This window comes from Rhinatrema bivittatum, chromosome 1 (genome assembly GCF_901001135.1).
Source record: "Rhinatrema bivittatum chromosome 1, aRhiBiv1.1, whole genome shotgun sequence".
In the NCBI taxonomy this organism is placed as follows: Eukaryota; Metazoa; Chordata; class Amphibia; order Gymnophiona; family Rhinatrematidae; genus Rhinatrema; species Rhinatrema bivittatum.
This window is the reverse complement of record NC_042615.1, coordinates 633,613,845-633,633,536: the sequence shown is the minus strand read 5'-3', so window position 1 is coordinate 633,633,536 and position 19,692 is coordinate 633,613,845. Positions and strand designations below refer to the sequence as shown.

General features: G+C 44.0%; 1 long non-coding RNA gene across 3 annotated transcripts in view; it reads left to right on the top strand.

The window, feature by feature from the left end:
* LOC115081740 overlaps positions 1 to 16,217 on the top strand; it is a 277,577-nt gene extending 261,360 nt beyond the window's left edge. For all 3 annotated transcript variants that reach the window (XR_003853866.1, XR_003853867.1, XR_003853868.1), the window contains one exon: positions 15,869 to 16,217. This is a non-coding gene — a long non-coding RNA (uncharacterized LOC115081740). The remainder of the gene's footprint in view (positions 1 to 15,868) is intronic.
* Positions 16,218 to 19,692: the final 3,475 nt, after the last annotated feature.

Sequence of the window (19,692 nt, the reverse complement as noted above, 5' to 3'; positions counted from 1 at the left end):
CATTTTTATTGCATCGGCCCCTAAGTGTCTGCACAAAAACAATGCAACAGGTGTTATCTCACTGTTTTAAATTAAATCACAAATAGCTTGAGAGGAGTTACGAGAGCAATAGAAAAAAGATATACACAAATAGATTAAAGAAGTGTAACACAAAGAAGGAAAACCAAACAGACAATGTACATAAATAGAAACAAACTTGCATACCTATCGGGAAACATACAAAGGTTCTATATGTTTAGGCTTTACAGGGCTAGAAATAAACACAAAGAATCAGTTCTAGAAGTTTGAAGAAATATTCTGAGTATTAACAAGGGTTAAATAATATACTTATCTAATAAGCATCCATTAACTATACAAATACTGGCTTCTGAATATCTAAATTTCTGAATTGTCTTATTCCTGGAAAAGTGAAAGAAAATGTGTTTATTCAAACACAATTTTGAATAAGTTTTAACTAAAGCTGAATAGTTACAAACTTTTGTAACATTGAAGTAAAGCTTTAATTAAGTGGAACAAATAGTTGATTTTGTTGAGTGTTTAATGAACATCTCATTACTGACATCTTATTTTCTCTCTTAAATATCATCATAATAAAAATAACATTTTTCTTACTAGACCGTCACTTCTTTATTTCATTGTAAATACATTCTGGGTTAAAACATCTGCTAAACTTTTTGCTGTGATATAACATTGGAAAACCCACAGACTTTGTCATCAGCCACAATTGTGCTAGTGGAAGCAAAAAGAACTCAGTCCATGTGGTATGCCTAAGGAAGGCAATTTTCATTTGAGCACCATGGCTAAACTGTTTTCTGTCTGCACAAACCACTTTGAAAATGGATTTCTAAAGTATTTTCCTTACTAAAATATCCATTTGTGTTTTCAGTCCACCATATAGAGCTCTTCATTTCACCCTATAATTGTGCTTAGCTAGCTCATGCTATACAGCTAATTTAAACATTACAATGCATCTATTATTACCAGGGTGATCAATCAGAAGGAAAGGGTGTAAGATGTGCACAAGGGGTATACAGATGAACAACTTTTATTTTGGCTTGTTCATTCCATAGGGCATCTCCATTCAGTTCACTAATTTCAAACTTACAAAAAAAGATTGTTTATTTGATTTATTCATTCATTTTTTACCATTTAAGTCTATGGGGAAACTCCACAGCCTATTTTTTAGTTCTAAAATTGGGGTGTTCTTAGGTATACATCATCAGAAGTTTGAAGGTCTGTTAACACACCAAGAATATGTCAACATGGCCCTAGAGTGGCATGAATAGCCTAAGGTAGTGTAATACGGGAAAGGGATACCTGCAGTGGTCAGAAGTTCTCCAAGATACCATCAGAGAAACAAAGAAGAAGAAACAGGGTAATGACCACCTGAAGGCTACAAAAGAGGGCACAAAAACAGTGGCATGAACGCTCAAAAGTTGCAAGAGTGGCAAAGTGGCATCAAGAATGGCATCAACATCCTAAAGCACCATAAAAAGTGCAAAACAGCTCACCATAGTGGCAAGAACACTCCAAAGTGTAGAGTCCAGAGTATGGCAGAAAGGCAGAGTTGCAATAAGACCCCCAGGTACAAAGTCTGGGTATGACAGCAATGTTGAGTGGAAGAAAGACCCCCTAAGATGTAAGATAGGTGCCACAGCAATAAGGCAAAGTGGCATGGGAAATGTATGTCTTCTTGTTGAATTATTTGCCACTTGACAGGTTTAAAGAATGATCTTTTATCAGAATCAATTTTGTGCCATAAGCTTTTTTTACATTTCCTACTTGAAATTGATTTTGCTGCTGGATGGAATTTTGGATGTCTTGTGAAATTTGCTGTCTGAAACATTTTTCACAATTAGAACATCACAATGGTCTCCCATTAGTGTGGCTTTCCTGGTAATTCATGAGGTTTGCTTTATTAAGAAAGCTTTTCCCATATTCTGTAGCAGAATACAGTCTCTTCCTTTTGTTGATTTTCATGTGTTGCATTAATTCTCTCTTCCTGCTGAAATATTTCCCAGATTCAGAACATGTACAAGGTCTCTCCTGTGCATATTTTCTCTTGTGCCTGAATTTCTTCATTCTGTTAGGTTTTTGGGGATAACACACCATAGCAAAATAGGGATGTAAAAAAGTTAAAAAATTGCTTTCACTTTCAGTTTCACTTTGGGAGTTTTTTTCCTCACAAATTACAGTTTGTGCATTGTTTGATTTGTGTAAAAAAAAAAAATGAATCAATAATAAAAAAAAACCCAAACAAACAAAAACGGCCAAATTATGAAAACAAGGCCACATGTACACCTGGCTCCCACTTACCCATTCTGAAGGGAATCTGCTGGCAAGGCCTAGGCCCCAGCTGAAGCCTCGGCATTGCATAGGCCAAGGCCATGGTAGGTTGACATGACCTCGACCTACTGAATGCTGATGGTGCGGTCTTGCCCGCAGGCCAAGTCCTGATGCCTGGACATTCATCTAGGAGGAAACCTGAACCCAGGCCCAGACCAAGGCAAAGTGCTGCCTCCTAGCCCAGAGGCTGTGTCCCAATGGCTGGGCCTCAGCCTAGGCTGGAGTCTGGACCCAGGCCCCAACACTGTGACCCCGGTCTGGAGGCCAATGCGGGGGCCTCAATCTGGACCAAGGGCTGTCACCAAGCCTGGAGGCCACAACCCTTTCTTTGAGCCTCTGCTTATTCTCTAGGCGAAGCCCTGGCTTCAGGCCTTGGTCTAGGCCAAGGCCCCAGCATCACACTTGGGCATAGGCTGCAGCCTCTGCTTTAGGCTTTGGCCTATGCCCTAGGCAAGGAAACAGCTTTGGGCCTACACCCTAGGCCACGATGCATTAAGTTTAAAACAAAAAGTTAAGAATAGGGATTATTTCTTTTGCAGGTCCCCCGATTCATTTTGGGGGCCCCTAAAGAAAATGATTTGCCTTATTTGTCGCATTTTGCACATTCATTTTAAATGAATGCACTTCACTGCAGTATAACCAAGAAAGAATAAGGGTAGGAGAACTAGGCTGGGATGATACAGATGTAGCACAAACAGTAAGGTAGAAAACTGCAACCAATGTACAACTGCATTAGTGCTTAATGTACTTATGGTAAAGTGTTGATGTTTTTTCAATTGGATATATAGGGTTTCTGGCAAAAAGTGTGGCAAGACAAGATATGGAGTGACATATGTATTAAGATTACTGGGATCTGGATACATCATCCTAAGATCTGTGCGGGACACTGGGCAAGGGCAAGTCTCCTGCCTAGCCAGCCCCCTCCCCCACAAGTTGAGTCCTTGGGTTCTAGGCATCAGTATGTCTTTGCTGTAGTGGCAGTACCCTCAAGTTGAGTCCAGGAAGGCTGCATCAAAGGCTGGAGAAAGGCCGGAGCAAAGATGGTCAAGGCAAGACTTGGACAAGCTGCACAATGCAAGGCTTGGACAGGCTGGATAAGGCAAGGCAGGTACTGTGGACAAAGAAAGGCTAGAAGAAGAGTATTGGGTATTAGCTTAGGCAGGGAGCTGAGGAGTGGTTACTAGAACAGACTGGACAGGATACTGAGGAGGGACACCGTTCAAGGACTGGGGTTGCATATAGAAGGAGAAAAGGCAAGGTACTGAGCATGGTTTGGGAAGAGACACAAGCAGGCAGACTATTGGACAGAAACTGGAACTAGATACAAGCTGGGGAAAGAGAAGACACTTTGCAAGTCAAAGAATGAATACCAAGAACAAGACTGGGTTGGGCATGGAAAGACCAAACAGAGACAGGACTGGACAAGACAGACAGGACAGGACCAGATTAAAACTAGGCAAGACAACACAGAAAAAGAACTTAGAAGCCCAAAGGCAGCAAGGCTCAAGGCCTGAAGGTTGCTAGGCAAAAGACTAAAGGCCATAAGCGAGAAAAGGTCTAGATAGGCCGCAGAGTAACGTTCAAAGAGATAGAAGGCCCAAAGTCCACAAGACAAGGTAAGGCCTAGATAGGCCACAAGGCAGAAGCAAGGAACAAGAAGGCCAGGAGACCACAAGGCAAAGTACAAAATTTGAATGGCCAGGTCAGAGAGCCAAGAGTAACTCCTTGAAGAGGCAAGGTGATTCTGATAAGGCAGGGTTAAATAGGGCTAGAGCTTGGGTGTGGTGAGAGCAGCAAGGCAGAGCTGGGCAATGATGGAGATGAAGCTTGCTCAGGACTCCTAGTAGAGCAGAGTTTGCAGAACAGGCTGAGTCAGGTGATCAGTGAGGGAATGGCTCAGATATCTATAAGCAGAGCTCAATGGAGGCTTCTGCAGGTGGGAGGTAATGATAGGCAGGATCAGTGCATGGTTGAGGATGCACAGCAGGCAAAACCAATGCAATTTCTTATGTTCTTATGTTCTTATGATATGTTAACACATTATTTACAACAATCCATATAAAGCATTAGAAACAATCAAAAAAGTAATGTAATTCCTAAGAAGGGCAAAATAAAAACTTTAATGCTCATGGTCCAAATTACAACCACCCAATTGCTGTAACCGAACAGTTGATGGCCCAATAACTCTGCCTACATTGAGTAGATAGTACCAGCTCAGTCCTCTATGTCTGGCTTTCAAGCCCACCAGTTTCTCGCAGCATGACTCGCTGGGTACAACAGAACCACTACAGTTCTTTCCAGGGCTTTTTATCATGGCCAGATGTGTCTCCTGATGTGCCTTTGCTGGAAGGTCTCTCCTCCCGGCACAAGACAGGGCTTTGAAGTGGGTACTCATCCTCTTTTCCTGTGCCCTAACTCATCCCCTTCAGGGGCTTCCTGTCTAACTGGCCTTCTGGGCTTCTGTGCAATTGAGAACAGTAAAAGAAGGAACAAATTATGCATGAGAAGTACTTCCTGAATGGTGTACAGGATAACTTCAACACCACATCTATGTAGGATCAGCCTTTGAAAATCTGTCCACATTGAAGGACCAGTAGAGCTAAATGAGCCCCCTCCATTTGTGTCTAGTTAAAAAACCAATCTGGGAATGTCAGTCCCTGTAAATCAGTACATGCTTGCCAAAATTTGTGGTGCACACTTCCAGAAAGATCTTCAGGCTATAATATGCACTTTTTCATTCACAGACTAGGTTATTGTTGTGAGCAATCATTGACCAGAATACAGATAAATCTGATCTGTTATTAGCCCTGACCTATACAGTAATATGAACTAACACATATGTAATGCATAATGGGACAGTGTCAAAATCTTAGCTGGATTTTTGTGTCCAGCTAATACTGTACTATTCATAACTACTATCACAGAGAGGGAAGGACTGATTGGAATCACCATGGGAAGATAGAATGAAGCTCTGGAGCTGGCATTGGCTACAATGTAGGAATAAAAGTTGCATGACCACAAATTGAGGGAAAGATGATACATAAGATTCTTTCAAATATGTAGGAAACCCTAAAGCTGTGTATGAGTACAGCCAGAGGATTTTGTTATAAATAGTATTTATCCTGTCAAATTATACTTGTATATTCTCATGTGAGTGTAGCTGTTCAGCTTCATATTATTTTTCTTTCCAGAGTAATGGAAAAATAGTCAATATATACATATGTTAATTATTTCTAAAGGGCAATGACTGGAAAACTTTTTCCCTGTAACTAATTTTTTCCAGGCTATTGGTTTCTATGCGCTAAAAAGAAATACCATATCTATATCTATTTCATACAAAATTCCTTCATATAGCTAGGGTTAGGTACATATTCATAAGCCCACTGAAACATGTGAACACTTATTCTCACCAGCCTCAATTTCTGCCGGGACTCTTGTGAACAGATCAGGCTCCCTCCTCCAGAGCTGTTTGTGTTTTGCCTTCAGCTCCTTCACATCACATACTGCATACAATTGCCTAGAAAAAAAGCATGGTTCATAAACATTTTGAAAAATGCCATCGTTAGATAATGAAATCATTTCTCAAATACCTATCAACATAAATTTAGTTCAGTTTAGTTAAAATGTACGACTGGATATATTTCTATTCCATTAAAAGATCTATGCACTTAACGGGCCCAAAACTGAAAGTTGCCTATTGAAGTAACTTAGCCGGATATGACTTATCTGGCTAAGTTACAAAGGGTATTTAGCTGCATGGCAATGATGTTGAATATCTCCATACAAGCTGCTACTTAGCCGGATAAATTATATCCAGCTAAGTTAAACCTGCTGATTGGCAGGTATTGCTTACCCACATAACTTATCTGGCTAAAGCTAAATATCGCTACTTAGTCGGATATGTTATCCAGTTAAGTATGCCGCCCAGATTTGCCCACTGACCCACCCTCTATCAGCCTGCTGCAGGAGTCAAAAAAGCAAACAGAATGTTAGGAATTATTAGGAAGGGAATGGTTAATAAAATGGAAAATGTCATAATGCCTCTGTATCGCTCCATGGTGAGACCGCACCTTGAATACTGTGTACAATTCTGGTTGCCGCATCTCAAAAAAGATATAGTTGTGATGGAGAAGGTACAGAGAAGGGCAACCAAAATGATAAAGGGGATGGAACAGCTCCCCTATGAGGAAAGGCTGAAGAGGTTAGGGCTGTTCAGCTTGGAGAAGAGATGGCTGAGGGGTGATATAATAGAGATCTTTAAGATCATGAGAGGTCTTGAACGAGTAGATGTGACTCAGTTATTTACACTTTCGAATAATAGAAGGACTAGGGGGCATTCCATGAAGTTAGCAAGTAGCACATTTAAGACTAATCAGAGAAAATTCTTTTTCACTCAATGCACAATAAAGCTCTGGAATGTGTTGCCAGAGGATGTGGTTAGTGCAGTTAGTGTAGCTGGGTTCAAAAAAGGTTTGGATAAGTTCTTGGAGGAGAAGTCCATTAACTGCTATTAATCAAGTTTACTTAGGGAATAGCCACTGCTATTAATTGTTAATCAGTAGCATGGGATCTTCTTAGTGTTTGGATAAATTGCCAGGTTTGCTTGTGGCCTGGTTTGGCCTCTGTTGGAAACAGGATGCTGCTCTTGATGGACCCTTGGTCTGACCCAGCATGGCAATTTCTTATGTTCTTATCAAGCGCTGAATATGGTTTCAATATTCGCCCCAACATATACAGTAGACTTCCATATTGTTTTCCTTTACCATTCAGCAGATGACTCATTACCCCTCCAAATATTTACATCTTATAAGGGTCCCAGAACAGCTTACTAATCATGCAAATACAAGTTAATATTTTCTACCCAAATCTACCACCACATCAGATCATCATAAACAATTCCTTACCGCTGTACTACTCCAGAGGCCTATGCTACTCTGCAAAGTGGAGTGGTGTCATGTGAATATCACAGTTCTCCTTAGTACCCATGTACAATTGGATACACTTTTGATCATAGAACACATTTAGGCCAGGACATGAGTACACTGTGATGAGTCTGTGCCCCTTCAACACCTTTGCATCTTCCCCTGATGCCACTTCTCCTAACATGAGAGCCAGTTATAACCCCTATCTCTAAATTTTTCAAGCCCTTTGGGGTGCAGGCTAACTGGTTGTAATCCCTGTAATTCAGCTACCCTACATTGACACTCTACCTTCTCCAAAGTGTAATACAAGTACCCCTGGATCCATTAGATTCTTACCTGTTAAAGGTCTTCCTTATATTGTCCAGGCTCTGTCTGAGCCTGGATGATCCCTCTGGTGGGACCTAGGGGATACATTATCATTTCTGAATGAATTGCAAGTCTGATCAAATATTCTTATTCTTCCTCAAAATAATTTAGCTTTCTTCTGCATGCTGCCAGTTTGGAAAATAATAACACATACAATAGACAACATACTTCCATAGATGGATAATTCAGTTGTCCAGATACATAGTGATATTTGTTCCATAAACAAATAATTCAGTTGTCTGGCTATGTGGTGTATATTGCTACTTAGCTGGAAAACTTGTTTGTCCAGCTAAGTGGTGATATTCACTCATAGATGGATAACTCTATTGTCCAGCTAAGTGATGACATTTGCTGATGGGAGGCCTACTCTGGAGCCTGGCTACATGGCGATATTAACTCATAGACAATTTTGTTGTCCAGCTAATGGTGATATTTGATCCATAGATGGGTAATTCCATTGTCTATCTAAATGGTGATATTCCGATAGAAGATTAGCTGTCCATAGTTTTATCCAGCTGCAGCCACATATTTAATATTATCCAGACAATTTTATTTTGTTTGAAGACTCTAGCTTTTTTTTGGCCATTTTAATTTAGTCAGCTAAGACAGGCCTAACTGGCTTACTGAATATTGACCTCCAGTTGTAGGTTTTTTTTCCACAGTATACAGCCATAGTGTTACGCCCACCGGCCGCGGCCACCTGCGGCTGGCTCAATTCATCTAGTCATGCTTGGCCTTCTACTCCCGGTATTCTCGCACCACAGCCAGTCACTGCCGCCGCATTCCTCCTGTCTCCCGGTGCTCCACATGGCGTCTGGGATGCCGCCGATCAGCGTTTGGACCCTGGGCCTCCCTAGGCACACGCGGGCACCATCTGTCCTCTCTTTAAAGGGCCTATGGCGGGAACTTCAGGCTCGTCCCCGGCTGATGACATCACCGGCCCAGTATACTTAAGGACTACCTCTCTCCACCACTAACTGACTTGGCAACGAGTTCCCTTTGTTCCTAGATGGTGCTTGCTCCAGTTCTCCGGACCTGTGGTTCCTGTTCTTAGGATCCTTGCTCTGCTCGTCAGGGCCCTGTCTCTGCACCCCACTCCTTGGGATTCTGGCTCAGTGCTTCTACTTCTGAGTTCCTGCCACTGCACTCCCACTCCTTGGGCTTGCCTCAGTGCTTCTACATCTGGGACCCTTCCTCAGTGTGCCCGCTCCTTGGGCCTGCCTTAGCGCTGCTACATTTGGGACCCTGCCTCAGCGCCCCTCTCCTTGGGGCTCTGGCTCAATGCTTCTACATCTGGGGCCTGTCTCAATGTTTCTACATCTGGGACCGCCTTAGTGCCCTCTCCTCAGGGACTGGGGCAATGTTTCGTCATTTGGGACCTTGCCTCAGCACTCCCGTTCCGAGGACCTGCTTCAGTGCTGCTACATCTGGGACCCTGCTTCTGTGCTCCCGCTCCTCAGGATCTGGCTCAGCGCTGTTACATCATGAGAACTGTCTCAGTACTTCCATCCCTTGGGGTCTGGCTCAGAACTTCTATGTCATGGGATGCTATCCCTACACTCTTACTAAGGACTTGTCTCAGCACTCCTTCATTACAGGACTGTGTCTCTGCATTCCCGCTCCTTGGGGTATCTCTCAATGCTTCTATTTCACAGGTTCCTTCTACCATGCTACCGCACCTTGTGGAGTAGTGCCTCAGCGCCTCTACTCGACTAGAACCTGTCACCGCAGATTCCCCACTCAGGACCTGTTTCTATATACCATTACTCAGGCTTCTGCTCCTGCACTTCCTTCCCTCAGTGCCTGCCCCATGGGGTCCTGCCCTACTGTCTCCAGAATTGCTACAGCATCTCCTCCCTTGAAGCTGTCTCTCTCTCTCTCTCCTCGAGGGTACCTCGACCTAGGACTGAAACTGACTTCTCTGACACTCCCTGCTTCCAGCCGCCTGTTTCCTCCAGGACCAGCTATACAGAGGCTCACCTAAGACCAGCCGGCCCCGGCACTCAAGGGCTCAACCTGCTGAGAACGAGGGCTGGTACTGGCAAAGTTCCTGTTTGCCTCTGTTCCCGGACAGCCTCGCCTCCCGATGATGAGGACCAGGTAGCGTCAACACCACCTTGGGGCAAGGGTCCACAATTCCTAACACATAGTTTTCAACAGACTATTTAAATGAATAGGAAACATAAATGAATGTGATGGAGATTATTTTCTTCATTTTTAGGACCCCTTCATTCATTTCAGGGGGCCACAAATGAAACAAATATATAACCACATTTTTTATATTTTACCCATTCATTTCAAATGAATGCACATCTCTACTGTGTACTGTGACAATTGTAAACTCTCCAGATGTTCATTAAAATATAAAGCATAGTGCATTTCTCAGTGCCATCCTCATGTTTTGCTATTGTATTGCTATGTTTCTCAGTTGTAAAACTATATTACTGTTTGTACAACAAACAATGATTATACACAGAGCATTAACATAACATTACAGAGTTCTGGTCAGTAAATAAATAAGGTCTACACAGCTTAGCAAAGAGTTCTGGGTTTAAATCCAAGTTAACTAGCAGCATGATTCAGAAAGTAAAGAAAATGTTGTATTCCTATATCATGTCTTGACCTGATGCTTTGATTCACCTCTTTCTGTATTTTTGTCCTGTAATCTGTCTATTACTGCATACAGAAAAACTTCAGGAAGTCCTTTCAATAGGCACTAAACTCTTGCCCGCATACTGGTATTAAATGACAAAAGGACTGATGTAACAAAATCTGTGCCAAAACTGGTGCAAAATTGTGCCACTCATTTTTCATATCATGTGCATTAAAACATGTGGCTGTGCTTGATGCAGCAAACTAAAAGTATGCAAATCAAACCAGCACTAAAAGTCCATGGTAAGACAAAAAAAGCATTTAAAACCAGTTTTAAAACTGACTTGCCAAAAATCATGGTAAAAACAGCTGTAAAAACAACTGGTGCTAGTTGAAAAATGCTGCAGTGTTATCTGTTGGTTGATAGAAGTGACCTAGTAGGCTGTGGTATGATTGGTGGTGCATAGATACCCATCTGTTTACTTGGATATTCATCCTTTTAGGGAAATAAAAGGCGGCTTTTTCCAGGCCATTTTGTTAGTGGTGGATGGTGTTAGATGAGCTCTGGATTAGGAGTTAGAGGTTTTGTAGGTGTTGGATTTGGTGGTCCTATTTATTTATTTATTTTAAAGTGCTTATATACCCCTTATTTTGATAAAACAAATATGTGCTAAGCAGTGTACTAAAACAGTGCATTATACTGCTCCATTAGTAAAATAAAACATAGCATAATAGTCAGTTATTCAATAAACAAGCAAAGCAAATAATTAAAAATATCATAAAAGTACAATAAGACAATAAATCAATGTAGACAGAAGTAGAAATATACAGAGTGGCTCAAGGGAAGGCTAACTGAAAATAATGGGCCTTAACATTCTTTATGAAGAGTTCAGTTCAGTAATGCTCCAAAGTTCAAGTGGCAGCTCATTCCAGAGGCTGGGGCCAATCCTAGAGAAAGCCATACTTCTGAGTGGTATCTTTTACATTGATTGTTTTTCTCTTACTATTTTCCATCCTTTTGTCTGCTTTCTTCAGTTAATTTTTAGTGTGCATCTAATATGTTGTCGGTCTGTAATTGTCTTTTTGTGCACTTTTGTGTTTAGGCTCTTGAAAGAATGGAGTGGGAGTTTGTAGGTGGAGGGAATGGGGCATTCCAGAGGAGGCATGAGTCAGAAAGCAGATGAGCATGACAGGTGGGTGAGTGGTAACAGAGAGGGTTTGGAAGTGTAGTGCAAGAGTCGGTGAAATGTAGCCAGAGAGGGGAGATGGAATAAGATGAGAGTGGCAAGTGTGAGGTAGTGGTAAAAGGGACAGTTAAAGAGGGGAAGAAAAGAAGGCAGGTGGAAGCGTTAGATCATGGGTAGGGGGAGGGAAGCAGGTAGTAGTTTTCAGGAAGGTAGGGATCCAAACCAGTCACAATCTGGGAGCAATGAGCAGGTGGGAGCCCGCAGCCAACAGCTGAAATAGAAGCAGCATCGATGTGATATGTGTTTCAACGAAGAAGAGAAGGACTTTCTGGTATGGTGGGTCTCTGAGAAACACAGTGCAGTCTTTGGTCAGAAGACAGACTCAAAGATAAAGAGGAAGATCTGGGAGGGCATCGCCAAAGATGTCAGCAGCCTGTCAGTAATGATCAGTACAATAGACTAGCTGAAGCATCAATGGTGGGGCACAAGGGTAGCTGTCAAGGCCAATCTGGCACTGATCAATTGGTCCAAGCATTGGATGGGAGAAGATTCATCATGCAATATGCAGTTGACACCGATGGATGACTTGGTCTGGGGCACTCTTCATCTGGACTTTTTTAATGGTGTCTATACTGCTGGCACTGATACGGATACTGCATAAGGAGCAAAGAAGGGTAGCTAAGAGGGTCAGAAAGATGTATAGTTTCTCAATACTTGGCTCTGGTACTTCTTTTGTGGGGGTTTTCCATGTGAGTATCAGCCAGTGGACACAGGTGGCCCTGCCACAGTGGATGCATTAGAAAAGAATCAGCCAGCATCTCAGAGGATACAGTCTCAGGATCCACCTCTAATGGGAACAGCAGAACAACCCACCAACAGTCTGTAGCTGTCAACAGAGACATTGACATCTGATACACCAGAAGACAATTGAGTTCTGCTTCACATGGCCATGCACATCCATGACAGACAGGGCCAGTGCAAGGGTATTAGGCACCCTAGTTGAACCTTCTGCCTTGTGCCCACCCCTTGTCTTGGCCCCAGCCCTGACCTTATTCACTGAGATGTTTCTTGTGGCCCACCGAGTGTTTGCTTTTCTCAGCCATGAACAGAATGGGCACTGCTAGCATCCCCCAAGTCTCTACACTTCTCAGCCATGAGCAGTATAGGCTCCGCTTGCAGCCTCACATGGCTGTTCTTCACTGCTCCCTAATAGATGGCACCCTAGGCAATCACCTAGTTCAACTAATGAGACACATTGGCCCTGATGACAGACATCCAGGATGTACTACCAACATCAGCACCGGCATTAGTTCTCCAGGCACCACCATGGGTGGTGGTGGGACTAAAGATCACAGAATTGGCCCCACCAACAGAAACTAAAATCAGACCAGCTTGCAGCAGAACTGATTGTGAGGCAGGAAATCAATGAGATCAGTGTGATGTGAGATGGACAGCTATACACTCCAAGATGGAATGCATGAGGAAAGAGATGCACCAGCTTTGTAGAGATTCATGACAATTTGCCAGGAAGTTCACTGCTGCAATGAATGTTGTGTCAGATTGGGATAGAGCATCATCTTTTGATGTTGTCAGTGTCCTAAGAACCCTTGACTCAACTAGGCAGGATGAGAATGGAACAAGTAAAAGTGTGATTAGACTCTTGTTCCTCCAGGATGCAAGTTCAGGGGTAGATTTTCAAAGGGGTACACGTGTAAAATACGCGCGTACCCCCCAAAAACCTACCCCAACCCCCCCATGTGCGCGCCGAGCCTATTTTGCATAGGCTCGGCGGCGCGCGCAAGCCCCAGGACACGCGTAAGTCCCGGGGCTTGCAAAAAGGGGCAGTTGGGGGCGTGGCCAGGGGGCGTGGTTTGGGATTGGGGGCATGTCCGGGTGTGTGTGGGCGGTCTTGGGGTGTGGCCGAGTGCCCCAACACAGCGGCCTGTGTCAGGGCCTGCTGCGCCGGCGCCATAAGTTACTACTTCCCGGAGGCAGTAGTAACTTTTCCGATAAAGGTAGGGGGGGTCTAGATAGGGCTGGGGGGGGGGGGGGTTAGGTAGGGGAAGGGAAGGGAATGTGCGGGGGGGGGGGTAGAAAGAAAGGTCCCTCCGAGGCCACTCCAATTTCGGAGTGGCCTTGGAAGGAACAGGCAGCACGCAGGGCTCGGCGCTCGCAAGTTGCACAAATTTGCACCCCCTTGCATGCGCCGACCCCGGATTTTATAAGATACATGCAGCTACACGCATATCTTATAAAATCCAGTGTACTTTTGTTCGCGCCCATGTATGTTTTTAAAATCTACCTCTCATTGTATAACTTTGAAACCATGGAATGCAGCAGTCCCCCATACAGAGCATGGGAGCTATGGACGGAGGTCATATCCACAAGGAAATTTCCCACTGTACTGAACCATCAATGAATCTCCTGTTCCTGACTTTATCTGGATCTAACCCTATGCTGGATCACCAAAGACTCCATTTGGAACTCTCCAATGACCACCAATGACTTTTGGTTCTTTTGTGACTGATTGCTGGAACTTAGCTGTCCATTAGGTTTCTTGAAAATGCCCCTCCTTTTCCCACAATGTGGATCTGATGCCATTGTCAGAGCTGGACCTTTAGTATTATTTACTTTTGTGAATAAGCTCATGCTGGACCACCAATGACTATCCAGCAGTCAACTGCCTATATGAACCATCAATCACAGTCTCTGAACCTCACCTGGTCCATGCTGGACCACCAATCCCAAACCAGCAGGGAACAGTTCCTCAGGAGCCACCTCCAATAAGAAGAGTAACACAACTGCAGTTAACTGCCATGCTGGACAAATAATTACAGTATCTGAACCATACCCAGTCCAAGCAAGACCACCAAGAACAGCATCAGGAACCATCTTCCATAGGAACAGCAACACAACACTTCTTGATCTTAGCATGGGCAAATGGCCAGAGTATATGGATAAGGAAACTGTGGAGAACCCGGGGAAGGCACTGCATGGTGTCAGAGGAGGAAACCATGGAGAGCCCAGAGGGAGGCGCTGTGGAGAACCTGGAGGAAGAGTCCACGGAAAGTCTAGAGGATGGCATTCTGGAAACTCCAGCAACTGAGGATACAGAGGAGCCAAAGAGGAAGCTCTACATCAGAGATACCAGATGCTAGGAAGTGGGCTTAGCTGGCTATAGAGGAGCAAACAATTGTGGTTCCCAAGTGAGTCCATAAAGATCCATTGGGGTGGAATTTGAACACAGAGCCAGCAAAGAACTTAAAGGACTGGGTGTTCACTTTGTGAATGGCACACTGGGTGCTGGTTGTGATGCTCTTGAGGGTAACCCTAAGAAATGGGGGTGAGTATGTAACAAGCTCCTTGTTCCCAGGCATAGCTGGTGGGAGGCCAGAGGAAGGGAACTGGGAAGACTTGGACTCTCCTGGATGGGATCCAGGAGGGAGTAAGGACGCTTGGCCTAATGAATCCAAGCTGAGGTGAGAGGTATGTGAGGCAGTGCCCCTAGTATTCCCCTATTTACCTGTGCAGGACCAGACTAGATGCCTGGACCACCTTAAATGCCTAAAGGAGATTATGCTCTATGATCGGGATTCTGTGGGGCAGGTAGCGCTCAGAGGGCATAATCAGAAACTGGAGACTAAGAGCTGGCATCTAAGTGGGAATAACCAGACCAGGGCCAGGACTCCAAGTGGAAGATAGCTCCTGTAATATAATACTTTCCAAACACTGAGCTGAGATGAAGCAATACAAACTGGGTGTAGAGAGAGTACATGGTCTGAAGGTAAAGACAGTCTACTGTTGTGTATTTGATTGAAGCTGTGAATAAAGATTATGTTTTAAGAAAGGCTGGAGTCAGACTAGTTCATGTCTCCAGGCCTGTGGCAATCACTGCTTGGTCCCACATACTCCTCACTGCAGTTTACAGAAATGATGTTTCTGGTCCTGATCTTCCTTCCAGCGCAGGTGCACTGGAAGGTGTCCACCTGGACACCTTGTTTCAGTGCAGATGCTTCTTCCTCTTGGGCACCTCAATTTATCCTTTTCTCACACCACCACTGACTAGGGCCTCCTCTCCTCCTGTGAGTATGTTCACACTGACATCCCATTCTTGCTGAGTGGTCAATCTCATACCTTCAAAATTGCATTTTTCAGTTTTTTTCTTTACCTTTCTTTTTTTTTTTGAAGTTTGCAAAAATGATGTTTCTGTTCCTGCTCTTACTTTGGTCACAGATTCATGACCCATTTGGACACCTTGCTTCGATGCAGATTCTTCTTCCATTTGGAAGCCTCATTTGACCAATCACTTGCCCCACCACAGACAATGATCTCATTTTCTCCCATGAGTATTTACAACATCCCAGTTTATTATTCTTGCTGGTTCCACAGTGGGCACTGGACAGGCTTCTAATTAGCATTTCTTACCTTTGTTTTTCTTTTCCTTTCATTTTGCAGGGAATTGCATCATCAGATCTCATCTTGCAGTTTGTAAGAATTATGGTTCTATTCCTGCTTGCTCATTGCCGCTGTTTTGCTGAAATGGTAGATCATCTACAGCTCGGATGGGACATACTTCATCTTCTTTTCCAAGCTGTCAGCATGGGTCTTCTAATAATTGAATTAATGGAATTTTGAAGAATAAACTACCTTGCATGTTATGCCTTTTATGCCAGGCTATTTCATGGTCTTCAAATATTTCTTCAGTTTGTGGACCTGTTGAGAGTAATTGTAGACATTTGTTGCATATGCAACCTTGCATTTTATGCAATTACTCTGAAGTGAAGTAAACAGTCTTAAAATTTTACTTCTGCTGTGTGTTTTTGTATTTTTCTCTGTTTGGAAGTGAGTCATGGGCCTTTCCTTTCCTCCTTTTGCCTGGGATTCACTCGACAGCCTGGAAACCTCAGACATGAAAATGGCAGCCTGTGATAAGAGCCATGGGTCCATCCTTGGGCCAGAGGTTTTCAGGCCTGTGTTTGATAGGTGTTAAGGTGGGCCAAGGATGCAGGGCTTGTCACGGGTATCACAGGCACTGCACTCTTGGGTCAGAGTGTAGAATCTCTGGCCCAAGCATGACAGAGCTGTGTTTAATGGGTATCACAGGTCCTGCATAGGCCCTGTCACAGGTGTCACAGGCCCTGCATCCTTGCGCCAGAAATATCCACACTGGTGTGGGAAACTCTGGCCCAAGGATGATGGGCCTATGTTTAAATGGCATCACAGTGATGAAGAATGAAACAAGTGTGTCATTAAAAATTTCATTTTATTAAATCATATTTTAAATCAGAACATATCTATATAAATAAAAATGTTAAATAGTTTGGACAAAATCGCTAATCTCAGAAACCACTGAACCGATTGCTTTCAAATTTGGACACAACATTCATTTCACATACAGGAAGGTTCTTCTGTACTTACATTACAGATATGTCACACCTGTGACAGGTAAAATGGGTTTAAAGATGTTTCCAGTAAACAGCAAATTCTGTTACACCTTACACTAACACACGCTACACTAATCATTTTGCCAGTACAGGTCCACGTTTCACTTCCATTTTAACACATTCACACACTTTTTTTGCCGGAAGATAACTATTTCCTTTACAGATAAAATACACCCACCACCCTCCTCACACCCCCACACACATGCCAAATCTATTTACTTCCCAGGCCCTCACAACACACACAAAACCTGTCAGAAGTCCGAGGCTCCAGCGGGGGGCCAGGACCGGTCCGGGACACATCTCCTGCACTACGGCTGTCGGCTGCCAGGAATCAACATGGCGCCGATGGCCCTTTCCCTTACTATGCCACTCGGGGACACCAATGGTGGCAGTAAACCATGTGACATAGTAAGGGTGAGGGCCCCTCGGTGCCATTTTCAGGACTGGCAGCCGGCGGCCCTTTGCCCTTACTATGTTAGAGGACCTACCGCTGCCATTGCTCCACCCCACTGACATAGTAAGGGCAAAGGGCCATCGGAACCCGTTTCAGTGCTCGCAGAAGATGGACCAACGCCAATACATCGCTCCCGGACTGCTCCTGAACGCCCGCTCCACCGACTGACATTTTTATCAGGTCTCGGGGGGTCTGGAGGGTGGGGGGTGGTAATGAATTTATTGCAAACATCTTGGGGAGGGGTCACAAGGGGGGGGCAGGTTTAATTCATTCGGCAACTCTGGGGGGGGGGGCAGGGGGGGTTGCAGGGCTGGGGGAGGGGGGGCAGGAGAGTGTGGGGTGGTTAGTTTAAGAGAACTTTTCTCATAGGGTTGTTTTTTGGGGAAAGGGGGAGGTTCACACACAAATACATACACTAAGCTTGCACGATCTCGGGAACGCACCAAAATAGCCCTCCCCAGACCACAAAACAAATTTGGAAGTGCAAATTTGGTTAGGCACTTCCCTATTTGGCTACATAATGTGCACAGACGCCCAGGGACAGACCACATGTAGCACCAACAATTTTAATCTCCCAGGTCTTGGGGGGGGGGCAGGAGGGTGGGGGGTTATTATTTGATTTAAAGGGTTGGATTGGGTTTTTTGTTTGGAGTGTGGGGGGTTCCCACAGAAATAGAAAGACAAACGTTTTCTGATTGCAGGGTAGGCAGTAGGCGGGGGGAGGTGACAGTGGGGGGAGGGAGAATGAGGGGGGAGGGAGAATGAGGGGGGAGGGGAATGTCAGGGGAGGGAGAATGAGGGGAGAGGTGAGTATGAGGGGAGAGAGTTGGAGTGGGGACAGGGGAGGGAGGGGGGTGAGTGACCAAGGGGAAGGAGGATGAGTGACTGAGGTAAATGAGCAAGGGGAAGGGGGAGGGAGGGAAAAGAACCTGACTCTGCCACTGCAACGTGTGGCGGGGTACCGCTAGTTTAAAATAATTTTAATAACAGGTACATGATTACAATGCATATTAAAAACACATTTACATTTGGAAAATATTAAAACCATATTATAAAACAGGTAGATGACCATAGTGTTAGTTTCCCCTGGCAGTCATCTTCCTTGGGGTTCAAGCCAATCTGAGAAAAAACAAGTTAGAACACTGTCTCTTCCACACAACCATCCCACCCCTGTCAACTCACCTGCCACACTATGTGTAAAAATATACCTCTAAAATAGTCCATTATAACCTTGCAACACAGCTCTTTCCCCATTGCTATACTTTCTTCATCTGGGACAGGTGTGAGCATATTCAGCTCTGGCCCCAGGTTCATATTCACTTCTAGATGAATAACAAGCTGGAGGGTGATATTATGAAGCATAAAACAGAACACAACAATATCTGCAACTTTCTCTGGTAAATACTGTAGTGCTCTTCCACAGTGTACACGGCAGATGAATTGGAGTTTCAAAATGGTAAATGTATGATCTAAGAATGCTCTGGCTCTCATTTGCACTGCCTTAGCCAGGACCTCTGCTGCTGTACTTTGCACAGACAGGGGAATGAGCAGTCATGCTTTGGGGCCGATGCAATAAACTCACATAGAAAGTGGGCGCTGAACAGTCATTGAAATTGCCTAATTCGGGAAAAACAAATGCACATCCCTACCAGCCACTACGGTAACTATTCTGCAAAGAGCCAGTGGCAAGAAAATGCAAAGCTCAGTCCAGACAATATCTTTCTCCAGTAACCTCAGCAGTGGTGTCCTCAGGCGAGATATCCACTGCTTGTGTGCTATTCTACAAATAGCTTGAACCAAGATAGCCTGCTCCTCTTGAATCCTTCTTTCTTCTTTGGTGATAAAGCATCTTCTTTCTCTTTTTCCCTCTCTCTTCTTTGCTCTAAAGCTTCTGCTGCTCTAATTCTTCATCTTGCCCACAAAATGTACCAAACTATGAAGAAAAAAATGTGTGTAATCCATGTTTGCCACACAGAAGCACCTATACACAGCACTACAATAGACTAAAATGGCCATTACAAATATGAAGTAATTTTTACTCCTGCCCTGAACCTGGCATTAGATTTTCTGCATCAAAAAAGAAAGCACTAAAATGTCTCCCTGATGATGTGGCTCTCTGCATTGCCCTGTAATAGCTAATACCTTCATTTACATGTAAATTGCACGCATCCATGCTAAGCATTCTGCAGGTTTCTTAGTGCAGGGTTTTTTCAGCGCTAAAACCCATATTACATATCTGAGTAAGGTTAGCACCAAAAAATCTGGGCTAAAACAAGAATTAAAACCCACAGTAGGCTCAGCACAGCTTATTACGTTGGTCCCATGGGTTGTTTAATAACAGCGACAAGAAAATTAAAGCAAAAGAAGAACAATATTGTTTC